This window comes from Delphinapterus leucas, chromosome 11 (assembly GCF_059928025.1).
Source record: "Delphinapterus leucas isolate spDelLeu-1000000601 "Yukka" chromosome 11, BTC_Dleu_Yukka2, whole genome shotgun sequence".
NCBI lineage: Eukaryota > Metazoa > Chordata > Mammalia > Artiodactyla > Monodontidae > Delphinapterus > Delphinapterus leucas.
The window spans coordinates 88,543,040-88,558,507 of NC_143139.1; the positions used below are offsets into that span (position 1 = coordinate 88,543,040).

At 41.5% G+C, this 15,468-nt stretch overlaps 1 protein-coding gene across 1 annotated transcript in view; it reads left to right on the plus strand.

Moving 5' to 3' along the window:
- The window catches only part of LOC111187866 (protein HP-25 homolog 1-like), a 72,803-nt gene that overhangs the window by 33,634 nt on the left and 23,701 nt on the right, over nt 1–15,468 (plus strand).

Here is a 15,468-nt window from a genome sequence, read left to right on the forward strand (position 1 = left end):
ACTACAAAGATAACTATAAAAAAATCTCTCTATGCCTCAGGCACTGTGTGAGTCCCTGTTACATACAGTGGTTTCAATGAAATCACAAACAACCCTGTACAGTAGGTAGTACTTTTATTTATTTTTTTAATGAATTTTTTTTTTTTTTGCGGTACGCGGGCCTCTTACTGTTGTGGCCTCTCCCGTTGCGGAGCACAGGCTCCGGATGCGCAGGCTCAGCGGCCATGGCTCACGGGCCCAGCCGCTCCGCGGCATGTGGGATCGTCCTGGACCGGGACACAACCCGTGTCCCCTGCATCGGCAGGTGGACTCTCAAGCACTGCGCCACCAGGGAAGCCCAGTCGTACTTTTATTATATTTTACAAATGGTGAAACTGAAGCTGGGTAGTTGAAAGGACATGGAGAAAGTGACACAGCTGAGCAGGAACTCAAAGACTTTTGTCAGACGCGAAGAACCAACCCTCCCCTAGTGAGTTTTCAAGTGAGTAGGTGAGTGCTGGGTGGAGAAGGGGTAAGGGACAGATGCTGAGAACTCTTGAGAGCCCATTTTTGAAAACCTGGTTTCCTGGGATCCCTGTCTCCTTGGCAGATTTCCTTTCTGTTCCCCTGCAAGTTCCCTGCTGAGCCTCTGGCTCTGTAGACCTGACCTCAGCTACCTCTTCGTTGCTAAGGACAGATCATCTTGGTGGGCTTTGCCAAGGGCATTAATAAAACAGTTCCTGTGATTATAGCCACACAAAGGTAGGCAAAGAAATTACTCTGATTCAAAAAACAGAAAACCACTCTCCAGCTGGAACCCAATGAATGACCTTCCTACCCACAACAGCATAGGCTAAGATTCCATTTCTCCTCATTCACTGGATTAATTTCAGCCTCATAGACAATCCCAACCCCCAAGCCACGTTTACCTGCTGTTGTTTTTAACCTCAAACAACATCATAGCAACAAAGCTCAGAGGAAAGATCACAGTGTCTGAAGTCAGACAGACATGTTGATAACCCAACTCGTCCTCTTGCTAGAACTCGGATTTTGAGCAGGTTGCTTGAGGTCGGCTTGCTCATCTGGGGAGGGTTGGAAAGGAATTAAATGATGCAATACAAACCTTATAAATGTATTAAATTACCTGGGAATTCATACTTTTGAAGGAAGTGTGAGGCAGTGAAGCAAGAGAGATACCTTTATTTTCTCCCAGGGAATTAAGTGGAGGACAAGGAACAGTTCTCAGGCTAAGGGAACAAACAGTGCAAGGCTCAGGGACAAATGAAGTCAGATGGAGCTGGAATGCCAATAAACTACGGGGAAGGGATTGAGGGGAAGTCACTTAAGGCTGGAAACTTCAGGCAAATCCTGATAGTTCAAAGCCCTGTAAGGACTTAGCACACGATCATAAAAGAAATGACGTGTCACTGGAGGGTTTAAGCAAAGAAGTACCATGACTTATGTTTTTATAACTTCATTTTGCCCGGGTAAAGAAAAGATTGCAGAGGGTCAAGTCTAGAGGCAGGCAGCCCAGTTGGGAGGCTGCTGACCCAGTCCAGGGGATAGAGTGGCATCCTTGATGGGGAGATGGAGGTGGGTATAGAGAAAGGTGGACAGTTGTGCCACGTGCTCATTCTGTGGCTTTGGGTAACCTCACTAAGCCTCAGCTTTTCTTCAGTTGTTTATGGAGGATAATAACAGAATCCTCGTCCCAGAGTTGTTAGGGGATTAAATGAGATGCATGCAGAGTACGGAGCATGGTGACTGCCACACACTGAGTGCTGGCAGGATGGAAGCGATCGTTATTGTCGCTGGTGGTGGTAGCAGGGGTCCTGGAAACATTACGGGATGCTCTCAGGGAATGCTGCGGCTACAAACGAGACAGACACATGGGCAGCGGGTACCAGAAAAACCCCTTTTCAAAAATGAAATCCTGGTTAAAAGGTACAAAGGGTCCTGGTGAGGAAGGAAGTAGAGAAGGGAGGAGGGCTGTTGTCTAAAGAGGTCAGTGTGCCTGCTTTGTGAGCTCTCCTGAGAGTTAGGACACAAAGAGAGTGTGTCCCAAAGGTGGCAGGTGGGGTGAGTGGGCTGAAACCCCTTTGAAGAGGGTTGGGAAAGAAAGCTTAAAAAACCTGCAGGTTAGGGGCTTCCCTGGTGGCGCAGTGGTTAAGAGTCCGCCTGCCGATGCAGGGGACACGGGTTCGTGCCTCAGTCGGGGAAGATCCCACATGCCGTGGAGCGGCTGGGCCCGTGAGCCGTGGCCGCTGAGCCTGCGCGTCCGGAGCCTGTGCTCCGCAACGGGAGAGGCCACAACGGTGAGAGGCCCGCGTACCGCAAAAAAATAAGTACATAAAATAAATTTTAAAACTCCAGGTTGGTGAAAAGGCTAGTTTTTTTTAGTTTGGTACGAGAAGCCCACGAAAGATGTATAAGCTGTAAACTGAGTGTTCCTCGCCTCCACCCTCCCTGCCAGGAAAATTAATCATTGAGTCAGGAGCATGGAAGCTGAAGTTGGTTGGGGGAAAAAAAAAAAAAATCCAAGAGAGAAGGAAAGATGGTGAGAGAGTGTCTTGCTCTGTTAAATACATTCAAGTCGCATGGCTCAGACAAATGGCATGTGAAGATTCATTTCAAAATGGGAATGTTTTTATTGTTTTGTGGTTTTAAAGGCATGTATGCTCATTATAAACCTCTCAGACTGTTGAGAGGGACTATTTTGAGAACTAACTTTGTGACAGGAAGTTGGCATTGAGCTTTTTATGAATTTATGCCATTTAATTATCACACCACACTTATTGTGTAGGTAGTATTATTTAACCATTTTACAGCGGATGAATTTGAGGCCAAAGAGGATAAGTGACTTGCCCGGAGCCACACAACTATTTCTATGACTTGCTAGTTTGGGAGAGTTACTTAACCTCCCTACGCCTTTTTTTTTTTTCTTCTCCCAGTTGTTTAGTGGGGATAATAACATAGTGTGCACTCAGACACGAGCTGTACTCTGTTTCAAAACCTGATTCTCCATCTTTCTAATTTACGTCTGTGGGGAAATCACATAACCATGTGCCTCAGTGCCTCTTCCTTAACATGGGGGTATTAATAGTACCTCAGATTATGTATCTCGGTCAGTAGAACATGGAACTCTTCATCCCAGGGTCATGAGTTCAAACCCACATACCTTCTTTCTGTTTCTAAAGGAGCAGTGACTATCATCTATCTATCTGCCTGCCTATCCCTATCTTCCAAATCTTGTGAAAACTCCTCATGTTAGCAAACTAGTTGTCAGGGACTCTGGGAGATAAGGTTTGCATTCAGTTTCTTGGCCTCTATGACACAGAGAAGCACATAGAAGGGAGAAATGGCAGCGAGTTGCCAACAGATGATCTGGTGCAGATCTTCGGAGTCAGAGATGTTGGACAAAGGACACATACAGCACCCTTGGTCGTAGATACTGTACGTAATTTTCTCAGGTTACCCCTATTATTTTTTAACATGTAAGAGTTCACCGGGAGCTTAATTTGTTTGAATAGCTTTAGGGATCTTGGAGGTATGGAGACAATTCCTGGGGATACGGGAGAATGTTTCCATTTTCAAACAGAGGAGGAAAATAGAAGTCATGAACTATAGTTGGTGAGCTTGGTGGAAATTCTGGGAGAGTTTCTAGATAAGAATACCAAGAAGATGGCACGTGAAGACTTGGACGATAAAACAGTGGTTACAAAGAAGGATCGGAGGTTTACTAAGAACAAGCCATACTCACCTTCTTTGTTGGTTTGTTTATACATGAATTATTGGGAGGATGACTAGAGACATGAGCATGTGGCTTTTAGTGTGGCATTTTCCAAAATCTCATTATGCCTTTGTGAACAAATGACCAAATATTGACAGCATTACTGCTGAGTGGTATCAAATCTGAATGGCTGTGTCCTGAGATTGCTGACTAATGGGTTAATGACAACCTGGAACAAAGGTCTCTGTTGAGGAGTTCTGGCTTTGGTCTTGTCCAGTTCCACATTTTTATCAATGTTTCATATGAGAGCATTGATGGTCCTCTAATCAAATCTGAGGATGCACCAAGGCTGAGAGGAAGAACAAATGGATTGCATAATAGAATCAGGATTCAGAAAACTATCAATAGCCTGGCATGAAGGGAAGAAAAGAGCAAGTTGAATTGTGCTAGAAATAAATCTAAAACATTGCCTCTAAACCTTCAAACGCTATAGTGAGGGTAAGTGGGAGGGATGGCTTAATAGCAGGCTCTGAAAAAAAGACTAAGGTCTTGCCTTTATGGTAAACAATGTTAGACTGTTGGAACATACTGAACTGTCCAAATCATAAAATGACACTTTGGATTACATTTATAGAATATTTTTGGATAGAATAATGCCAGGCACGTAGTATGTGCTCAGCAGATACTGTTTAAAATAATGCATGATTTAATGTTTTTTCTGGAACACTGTGTTGAGTTATGCATGCATTCACTCAGCAAATATGTTTTGAGAACTAGAGCCAGGCTCTGGTTAGGTGTTGGGTACACATCAGTGAACAAAATCTCTGAAGAGAACTGAAACATTTGTTGATCATCCAATATGTACCAGATACTCTGTGAGGTTGTAAAGATGAATATAGTTCCTGCCTTCAAATTCTTATTAAAGATATGAACATATAATCACAACCCAGAAATGTTACATGCCATTATAGCTTTAGAAAGAGGAGTGGTTCTGAGAAGTGTACAATTAACTCATTTTAAGAGGTGTCTGGGAAAGAGTTGCAGTAGATGGGACATATGTGAGGTTTTTTTGGTGTGTGATTTATAGATATTTGCTCATTCTTGGTCCCATCTTTATGAATGTGTCCAGAATAAGACAACTAGAATTGTGGGTAAACCTCAATCCTGTAACATATAAGGTAATAGAGGAGGAACTTGGATTTTCTTTAAAACCTGGAGATGAAAAATCCTAGGAATAGGGCCAGATTAATGGACATGCAACATGTGAGATGTTGTTATATAAAATGAATAGTGGTCTTGTACTGTGTGGACACAAAAGATGCCTTTAGGATACAGCTGGAACAGACTTGGGTTCACACAAGGAAAATCTTTCTGGTGGTAGTTTATCAGTGGAAGGATGTATTTGCAAAGTAGGGGATTCCTTCTCTTTGAGGCATTCAAGTAGAAGCTGGAGAGGACCCTTCAACATATGATGAAGATTGACTCATTGATTTGTGCTTTGGACTGAATGGCCTCTGAGGTCAGGTTTAGCCCGGAAATTCTATTTTATAAACTTCTATACACGGCATTTAACAATTTGTATCACACATTGCTATTTTGCATTATGTGTGAAAATCATTGCTCCTTAAGTCAATTTTGGACTTCCTGAGAGCCTGAGAAAAGATCTGGATGGTGTATTAGAGAAAACATGGATTTGAAATTCGTTAGAATACCAATAGGCTGTGTTCGTTTTGGCCAAGCTTTTTGTCTTCTCTACAACTCAACTTCCACATCTACAAAACTAATGGAATAAAATGTATCCTATTGTGTTGCTGCAAGGATAAGTTATAGTGTGTGGGTAAAGCATCGTGAACAAAGTAACACACAAAATGGACGTACATATAACGGTAGTTATATTTATTCCATATATATATATATATAGAGAGAGAGAGTGATCCCTTTGGAGCCTGGCATTAAGGAATACATGGATCAGTTCTGTCTCCAAAGATACCTGTTGGGTGAAGGCCAAATGCTAATTGAAATATTGGGGCCCAGCAAGCCAGAGAATCAGTGGTCACTGATTCTTTCCCCGAGGAGAGGGGGATTTTGCTCTGTCCTTTTGTAGCTCTCTCTGCTCCTTCTTTACATTCTTCTTTCTCTCTCTGGCTCTCCAGTGTTCTTCACTTTAGGTCCGGAAGCTGCTTGTGGGTAGATTGGTGGATTCTGAGCACCCTCTAGGGACAATAGAGGGATTTGTTCCACTTGAGAGAAGATAGATTTTTATCATCATTCAGTTGCTGGTGCAGGTGAAATGTGCCAGGAGCAAGTGAGATGTGGGCGGAGGGAACCAGTGATGGAGGATCCAGCTTTTCTTAACCCACTCCTCCCTACCAATGCACTTTTCTGGCTGCTTATGTATCCAACCCTCAGCGAGATCTGAAGACAAAGAGCCACACAGGATTCAGAAAAGAAAAATCCTTTCTGTTCCTGAGCATGGGTAGTCAGCTGGGAGTACATTCAACGGGACAATAACTGAATCTCTAGTGAATTCTGAAGAGGCCAAAGACTCAGGGCCAAGGAACTCACTAAATATGGTGCCTGAACTACCTTCTTGGACCATCTAGGCAACGTATCCTGTTTAATTATCAGAAGAAGGGAGAGAAGAACTTATCCAAGCACAGTGAACCACAGAATGCAATTTTAATTATAAAATTTATCTTCAAATATTTAATCTCTAGTTCCTTCTCATAGTCAACTCTTTTAAAGTTCCACATCATTCCCGTCACTAAATAAACCTGAAGAACAACAAGTTTCCTGAATGTAGAGGGGAAGAGTGTGAGGGGTCAGAAGACAGGGGAGAGAGGAGATTATGGTGGGTAATAATGGGGAAGGTGTAATGAGACCCACTTCAGGATCGTTACACCTTGGATAATTAGCAAGAGTTATTAACTTACCAGAAATCAGAACACTTATATCCATTTCTGAAAGAAAATGATGAAATAAATTTCTCAGAGTGAGAAGGTTAAAACAGTAAAGTTTATCAGAGAAAGCATAGAGGAATTTATTTCTAATTTGAATTAGGCAACTGTTTTAAGTAGGACACAAACCCACTAACTATAAAAGAAGATAAATGAGACTTTCATTTAAATGAAGATCTGTTCAAGATATACCATTAACAGAGTACATAGCTAATCCAGAGAATTAGAGAAGAAATTTAAAATTTATATGTATCTGATAAAACATGTAATAGTAAAACTTAAAGATTTCCTGCAATCAGTGAGAAAAAGATAACCCAATTTAAAAATGGACAAACAGCTCATTCTCAGAAGAGGGTATCCACATGGCCAGGAAGTATAGTAAAAGGTGCTCAAGTAATTACTCTTCAGATAAATGCAAATTAAAATGACAATGATATATCACTTCACACTTACCAAAATGGCCAAGTTTTAAAAATATTAATGCCAAATGATGGTGGCAATGTGAAACCACCTGAATTCTCATACATTGCTGGTAGCAATAGAATAGTATAACCCCTTTGGAAACTAATTTAGCAATTACTACTGCAGCTGAATATATGCCCGCCCTATGACCCAGGAATTTCACTCTTAGGTATATTATACACAAGAAAGATGAGTGCATACAAGATGAGTGCCTGGGTCCACTATGAAAATACACAAATATGTACTTAGTAACTTTATTTACAAATAAAAGAAAAAAAATAATGCAAATTTTAGGATAGTAGATATTTGGATAAAGGGAATGCAGGAAGGGATTATAAGAGGCTTTTGGTGTATGGCAACACTATACTAATTTGCCTTGGGTGGTGAATACATGGCTATTCAGTTAATTATTACTGTTATTGACATATTTTATGTGTAGTTAATTTAGGGTATTTTCACACTTAAAAAAGATAAATTGTTCTAAAAACTGCTATCTAAATGTGGGAACTCACTTCCTTCTTAAGCCTCAGCCTCTCCATCTGTTAATTTATCGGGATGGAGTGCAATATTCAAGGTGTCTTTCTGTTCTTACACACTATTGTCCTGGAACCATTGGGAAGCTAGGCAACACGAAGATGGAAAATAGCCCCAGTCGGGATATTATAAAAGATCCCTGATCATCAGTATAAATGGTCATTAATTAGCAGAATTGGATATCTAGACATGTGCCCTAGTACAGAAGCAAAGCCTTCTAACTTGCATGTATCGTCTTGCGAGAGACTAGACGTGCAAGTAATAAAGGAAATTGGTTAATAATGCATCTCACTCGAAACATTGAAAAACAAACAAGTGAGACAAAACAGGGCATTTTTGGAATCACTTACCAGAAGAGCTTCCATTCTCAAGTTGTTTTCCTCAGGGAAGATGGAAGAACTCTCTGCATGTGAATTGTGTATAAGTGCTCTTGTTAATGGCACCGCCTATCCCAGATCCCCAGAAAACGCAGGCTGAGGAAGAACCTTTATGTATGAATAATTTACTGGCGGGTGCAATCTTAGGGCACCAATTGTGCGTGAAATTGAAAGTTAGGCAAAAGAAGGACAGCAAATAGTGGTACGTTCCCATGCCCATCAAAGCTTTACAATAAACACAGCTGATGTTAGATTCCACAGGAGCACAGAGGGGCCTTGAAACTACTGCAGCTCAGAACCATTCATTGGAGAGAGAGAGATGAGAAGAAATATATCTTCCTGGCTTCCCCCTCTTTCCTCTTTTTCACTCTTTAAGGTCTCTATGAGGGATGGGTAGGCTGAATAATGGCCCCGAAAGATAGCCACATCCTAATCACTGGACACATAACAATTTATCATACGAAAGTAAGCAAAGAAAGCTGTTCAAAAGCTTGCTCTGAAGATTGCACAGGAAAACGTGCATGAAGGGTTTTGCAACTTTAAAGTTCCTGTGAAAGCTAACTATCACTGAGGGTGGTGTTGGTGCTTAGAAAAAAAATCTGGAAAATATGAAGACAGAATATGTGATCTCCGCTATCTTACCTGCTGTATTCATAAAGGGCTCAAAATTTATGGCAAAGTGATTTTTTTCTCTTTAAATATTTCTTGCCTTTTTATGGTTCCAATAATATATATTATTTATATATAAATATAACTAAGTGTGTAGATTATAGACTTTTCTCATAAAAGGGGGCAATTTTAAGTGTAAAAGGAACACTAGTCATAATTGCAATGCTACAATGTGAAATTGCATCAGCACAGTATACATAAACTGGGACTGTTCCAAGCCATCTAAGACAAGTCTCCACCTTATGTATAATTTAAGTGAATTGTGGCAGTACTAGGAGGCATGTTTGGCATATAAAATATTTGATAAATGTCACTTTATTTCTATTAATGTCTTCTATCTCATTCAGTAAGTTTTATTTACTGAATAAATGAAAGAATTAAGGACCTGAACATGTCAAGTAAGTGAAACCTATGAGTTTAGATGGGTATGAGTATGAGATCAATTTGTAGCAATAAAATTGGCAATAATAATGGCCGATATTCATTTTGTGCTAGTGGATATGATAAATTCTAAATGTTTCATTCTTTCAAAATGTTATTGAGCCCCTTAATGTCTAATACTGGGCTATGGGATTTAAATGCAGGGCAAAATAAAAGTTGCAGTCTTTCTCTCATGGAAGCTGTAATTTAGAGGTGGATAGTAACATTAATAATTTTTTAGGAGATATGAATTAAATTGTAATAACATAGGAGAGGAGCATGGTGCATTAAGAATGTAAGAAAGAGGGTTGTCCAATCAAGCCCAATCATCTCTGGCACAGAAAGGCATCCCCTGGGCCCTCTGAGAAGTCATAGATGGTGGTGGAGGTGGTAGAGATGGGAGTGGTGGAGTATGGGTGTTCCAGGCAGTGGGAGAGCATATCCAAAACCATGAAATAGGAGAGAGTACGGCAATGTGTGAAAGTAAAGTGTTTGTAGCTGAAGTCCAACCACCAAGGGGAGAAGAGGAGGGAAAAGTGGCCAAAAAACTTGAAAAATGGAAAACCGCTGAAGGTGTAAAGGCAAGTGTCAAGGTAATTATAGCTGCATATTTAAAGCTTCCTGTGACTTCCAGGTTGAGAAGTAGTTGGCAGAAGGTCTGACTATGTGTTGCCCATGAGAATGGAGGATGTATTAGCAGAAGATGGTATTAGTTGTAAATGTGGGAAAAATGAAAAATTGATTTTATAGAAACCTTAGAAGGTAAAATTAATAAGTTTGGATTGGACAAGCATGGTGAGGCAGAAGGAAACTGTTGGCATGTCTGGGTTGAGGGTCTTAGTATTTGTTGGAAGTGGAGTAATGGAAAAAAGATGAGATGGGAAAGAAGAGGGAGGTATGCATTCAGCTCCCACCCATGGAAACTCATTGTTGAGCTTCATCTCATCATTGTTGGATAATTATTTTTTTCCTCTAGAGCTCTCATGAGAGAAAGTTTATATTTATGTATCGTATATTACTTAAAGTCCTTCATGGGTAGAAACTGAGTTCCGCCAATTCCTATATGCCCAGTAACAGAACATTTCTTAATTCATTCTTGACTATGAAGAGAGACAAAGCAGGAAAAAGGAAAGGTTGGAGGGAGAAAGTAATAACCCCAGGGGAAAGCAAGCCCACAATTAGTCAGGATTATTTTTGACTTTGTATGGCAGAAATTTCACTGCAATGGCATAACTAAATGAGAAGTTATATGAGAAGTTTATTTGTCTCACATAACAATATGTCTAGAAGAAGGAAGTCCAGGGCTGGGTCACCTGCTTAAGGTAATTGTTAAGGAAGCAACTTTTCTCTATATTCATGCCCACCTTGCAAATGGGGGGATATAAGATACTTCTAATGTATAACAAAATTTCTCCTAATTGGCCTGAATGTTAGATACACAGATATTCATTTTATTACTGTTTACACTGTACTGATGTTTTATGTGCAGGTTTTTTTTTTTAATCTATTTTTTTATTTATTTTTGGCTGCGTTGGATCTTCGTTGCTGTGCACGGGCTTTCTCTAGTTGCGGTGAGGGGGGTCTACTCTTCATTTACGGCGCACGGGCTTCTCATTGTGATGGCTTCTCTTGTTGCAGAGCACAGGCTCTAGGCGCGCGGCCTTCAGTAGTGTGGCACGCGGGATCAGTAGTTGTAGCTCACGGGCTGCAGAGCGCAGGTTCAGTAGTTGTGGCGCATGGGCTTAGTTACTCCGTGGCATGTGGGATCTTCCTGGACCAGGGCTCAAACCTGTGTCCCCTGCATTGGTAGGGGGATTCTTTTTTTATTTTTTTTATTTTTTTGGTGGTACACGGGCCTCTCACTGCTGTGGCCTCTCCCGTTGTGGAGCACAGGCTCCAGACACGCAGGCCCAGCGGCCATGGCTCACGGGCCCAGCCGCTCCGCGGCATGTGGGATCTTCCCGGACCGGGGCACAAACCCGTGTCCCCTGCATCAGCAGGCGGACTCTCTACCACTGCGCCACCAGGGAAGCCCGGTAGGGGGATTCTTAACCACTATGCCACCAGGGAAGCCCTATGTGCAGTTTTAATTTAGGATATGCTCTACTTTTTAAAAAGCATTGAGCTTTAGTTCTCATGATCACAGTATGGCTGCTGCAGCTCCTGCTATTATACCTGTAGACCAAGGAAGAAGAAAAGGGAAGGACAAAGGGCAAAAGCCAAGAGCCAAAGAGTAAATTCAGTTGATCCTTCACTTGAATAGACTTCTCAGAAGCCTTTCTCACTTACTTACCATTGGCAAGGATTGTTTTTATGTTTCTTTGATTGGTGTCAAATTCACTTTTCTTAATGGGGCACTCAATTTTATGGACTTCCCTTCATTCTATGATGTTGTAGGAAATGTGAGAGGGGAAATTATGCTCATTAATTTAGACTTACATGAGGAAGGGAGGAGTGCTATTAACACCAAGCCATCTTAATTTCCATAAAGCAAATACCCAAAGAACATAATTTGAGTCGTTCCTTTTTCAGATTCTGCTTCATTCAGCTTGGATTCCAGCCAGACCTTGTCCTCCTTCTCCAGCTGCACAATGACAGTTCCCAAAGCATGTTTGTGACTGTCTTTGGCTTGGGCTTGCTTCCATCTGACCCGGATGCCATTCCTCATGAGTCCTATCTTCACAGATCTCTGAAACAGCTCATTGTCAAAGGCAAAATTGTACACACCAGGGGTGGTGCAGCTGAACACTCCAGTGGTCAGATTAAAGTGGTCCTGCTGGTTGTACAGGGCTTCCTTGAAGACAACGGGCTGGAAGGGCTTTGGGAGAGGTTCACTAAGCTTCACGAAAAAGGCAGATTTTGGTGGCCATGGGCACCTCTCAGTAGCTCCAGGTGACCCTCTTTGTCCCATTTTTCCTGGATGACCTTGAGGACCTTTACACAAGATATACAGACAAAGGAAGGAGATAATTCTGAACTCATGCATTTTATGATCAGCGTACTTCTGTCTCCCTCCTTCCCATCCACCTTTTTAACTTATGATCTTAAAGATTCTTTTAAAGTTTCTTTCTCTATTCTGTGGGAATAGCATCCAGTGCTAACTTTTGTCATAGCTTTTACCACACTGAATTGTAACCCCTTCCTTAAGCACTTGTGTCCTTGACTATGCCTGTGCCTCATTAGAGTGCCCAGCTTGTAGTTAGCATTCAAAGTATGTTTTCTGAATGCATAAGTGCATGAATTGTTTTTCTTAACTTATCCCAGAGGCAGAACCATATGTTTTCTTTATTATAAACCGTATAACTAAGGACCACTTTCTGTAGGAACTGAGGCAGAAAAATCCAGACATCATATTGTGTTATAGCCAGAAGAGCACAGATCAGTTGTACTGAAACCCATGTAAGCATTACAGTCACCCGTGGAGCTCAAAAGGCTCACTGATGCCCTGGCTGCACTCTGCTTCTTCTAAATCGGAATCCCTGGATGTGGAGCTCAGGTTAATGATGTACACAAGGTCAATCTGATGGAAACCATTGTCCTCAGGTATCCAAGTGGCAGAGCGAGTGTTCAGAGCTGAATGGTGATCTAATCCCCAGCCTGTTGGTATCTTTTCATGATACCACCTTGCCCCTGATTTTGTGGGAATCACCACTGCTTCAGTGTGAAATATGTGCTGCCACACTGCACAGAAATAACTATGATATTTGTAAGAGTACATCTACTTAAGTGCTATTCAAGCTATTTTCTCAAGCTAGTTATCCTGACTGATAACCAAGCATATAAGCACCTCTGATGTCTTTTTTAGAATACGAAGTTACCTTACTCTCCCAAATACATGACTGAACTTCAAAATTAAAGAACAAACTGAGTATTCATGCATGTTTTGTATGGTATGCTCTCGAAATTCACCAGGTTCAACCATTTTCTCTAATCTAGCAAAAAAGATTTGTCTCTAAATGTTTTACAAGCGAGTTATTTTTCACATTGTGTTTGCATGTTTGTGGGTGTGTGCACGTGTGCATGTGCATGTGTGTAGCTGAGTGATCTTTCTTACCATGTGAATCAAAACGTATCTCAATTTAGAACTTACTATGTTTTTCCAATTCTAGAGGAAGAGCTAACTAGTGGGAAAACACTGGGTCTCTAGCCAAGAGCTGCAGTATTGGTGTGTGAATTCCCACTGAGCTCCAGCCAAACATTAATTCTTCATTCAGGGAGCACTTCTTGTTGCATAGTTGACTATGTGTCACCTGTGCCATTACCAATTTCTCTATGTATATTAGATTGAAATGTTTACAGGTCAGTACTTCCCTGATTTTGCCCCACAAAACAGCAATTTTGAATGGTTTAACCTACTGTAAATAGTAGTATGCAGATGGAATCCCTTTCTTGGAGATATTTTCGAAGTACAAACCAACTGCCTCAAACCCAGTTTGCTCTTCAGCAAGGTGGTGAGAGGATGGGGATGAATTTGTGCTACAGATACTTTTCCCCATAAGAATTCTCCCACATTTCTTTATACATACACTAAATGAACCTAATATATATTTTTGTCCTTGCCCCATGGCATGCTGTGTATGAATAGCAACCAGAGTTACAGTTTTGGGTCTCCACTCCAGTGGTATATCAAATATCCTGAGAGCTTTCTAAACATATGGGTAATTTGCATCTATTCCCAAGTTTCTGATTCAGATGAAGTTTTGACATTCTGATGCATAATCAGAGTTGAGAAATAACTCATAGGCATTGAAAAGAAGAAATGTCTTGCTTCAGCAATCTTATCAGGCTCATTTAGGAGTTTAACTGGGTCTGTGGACATTACAACCAAAGAGAGAAAGGAAAGAACAGTAAAAGCAAAAGAAAACAATCTCTCACCTTCTTAACCAGCCATTCCCAAAGGGCCTGGAGGGCTTGGGGGTCCTGGGGGTCCCCGAGGTTCACAGGGTTCAGAATTTCCCTCAGTCTTGAGATCAGCTGGGACTGATATTATGGGCAGGGCCCAAATCCAGAAACCTAGAGCAGAAGAGTAACGGGAAAAGTTCACATAGACTGGAAAATGCTGCTGCTGCTCTTGAAGGATCATGTTCCCACCCCGTCAAAGGGATGCAAGCCCTCACAATCCCAAGGAGTATCCATTACTGTGGGCATCCACATCAATGCTGGGACTAGGGTCAGAGATGGTTCGGAACGTTCCAAGGGCATTATCCCATGTTATTGAACCCTCCCTAGATGGGGCACAGAAAAGGCAAAAGGGACCTGCTGATCTTTCCTATTGGAATCTGGTGTTGCTTCTTCCAACTTATGCCTCTGCGGCCTAGAAATAGTCTCTGGCAGTCACATTCAGTACCTGGTGTTAGTTGTGATGATTTGGTATCTGAAGTCCACTCACTTAAGCATTAACGTTGTGTCTATAGAGAAATTGCCTAGTTTCTTTTTCTCTCAGTTTTCCCACCTATACATTGGGGGATAATTACACCTATCTAAGAGGGTAGCATAGGGTTGGGATAATATAATAAAGTATCTAGCACAGTGAAGGCACAAGGCTGACTCCCAATATAAGATTGTTCTGACGTTTGCTCTTCTTTGAATATATCTAGGTTGTAGACATTTTCCTTGACTGACATCCTTTTATCAACATTAACAAAGCAAAGCCTGGACATGGAATTAAATCTAAAACAATAGGTCACCAATACATACAAATTCTAGAGGAAATTGTCCCCAGAGACTGAAAGCACTGTCTGTCCTGATAAATCAACTATTGTAGCAGAGTGGTCCTAAATGTTACCTTACAAGTTTAATTTTTGTATCATCTTTTTTTTTTTTGCGGTACTCAGGCCTCTCACCATTGTGGCCTCTCCTGTTGCAGAGCACGGGCTCCGGATGCGCAGGCTCAGTGGCCATGGCTCACGGGCCCAGCCGCTCCACGGCATGTGGGATATTCCCGGACCGGGGCATGAACCCGTGTCCCCTGCATCGGCAGGCGGACTCTCAACCACTGCGCCACCAGGGAAGCCCTTTTTTTTTTTTTTTGGTATCATCTTAATACTTGCTTTAAAAGACAACTAAGCCACCAATCATATCCTTGGTAATAAAATTGGCTCTAATTTCTGATCCCATTGATGACTTACAAAATGGTAAGTCAAGTAAGTAAGTATGAAAGTAAGTCAATAAAATAGTTATTAGAAAAATCTGAGAATTTTAAAAAATATTTATTTATTTTATTATTTTTGGCTGCATCAGGTCTTAGTTGCAGCATGCAGGATCTTTCGTTTCGGGGTGCGGGCTTCTCTCTAGCTCTGGCATGTGGGCTCCAGAGTGCGTGGGCTCTGTAGTTTGCAGC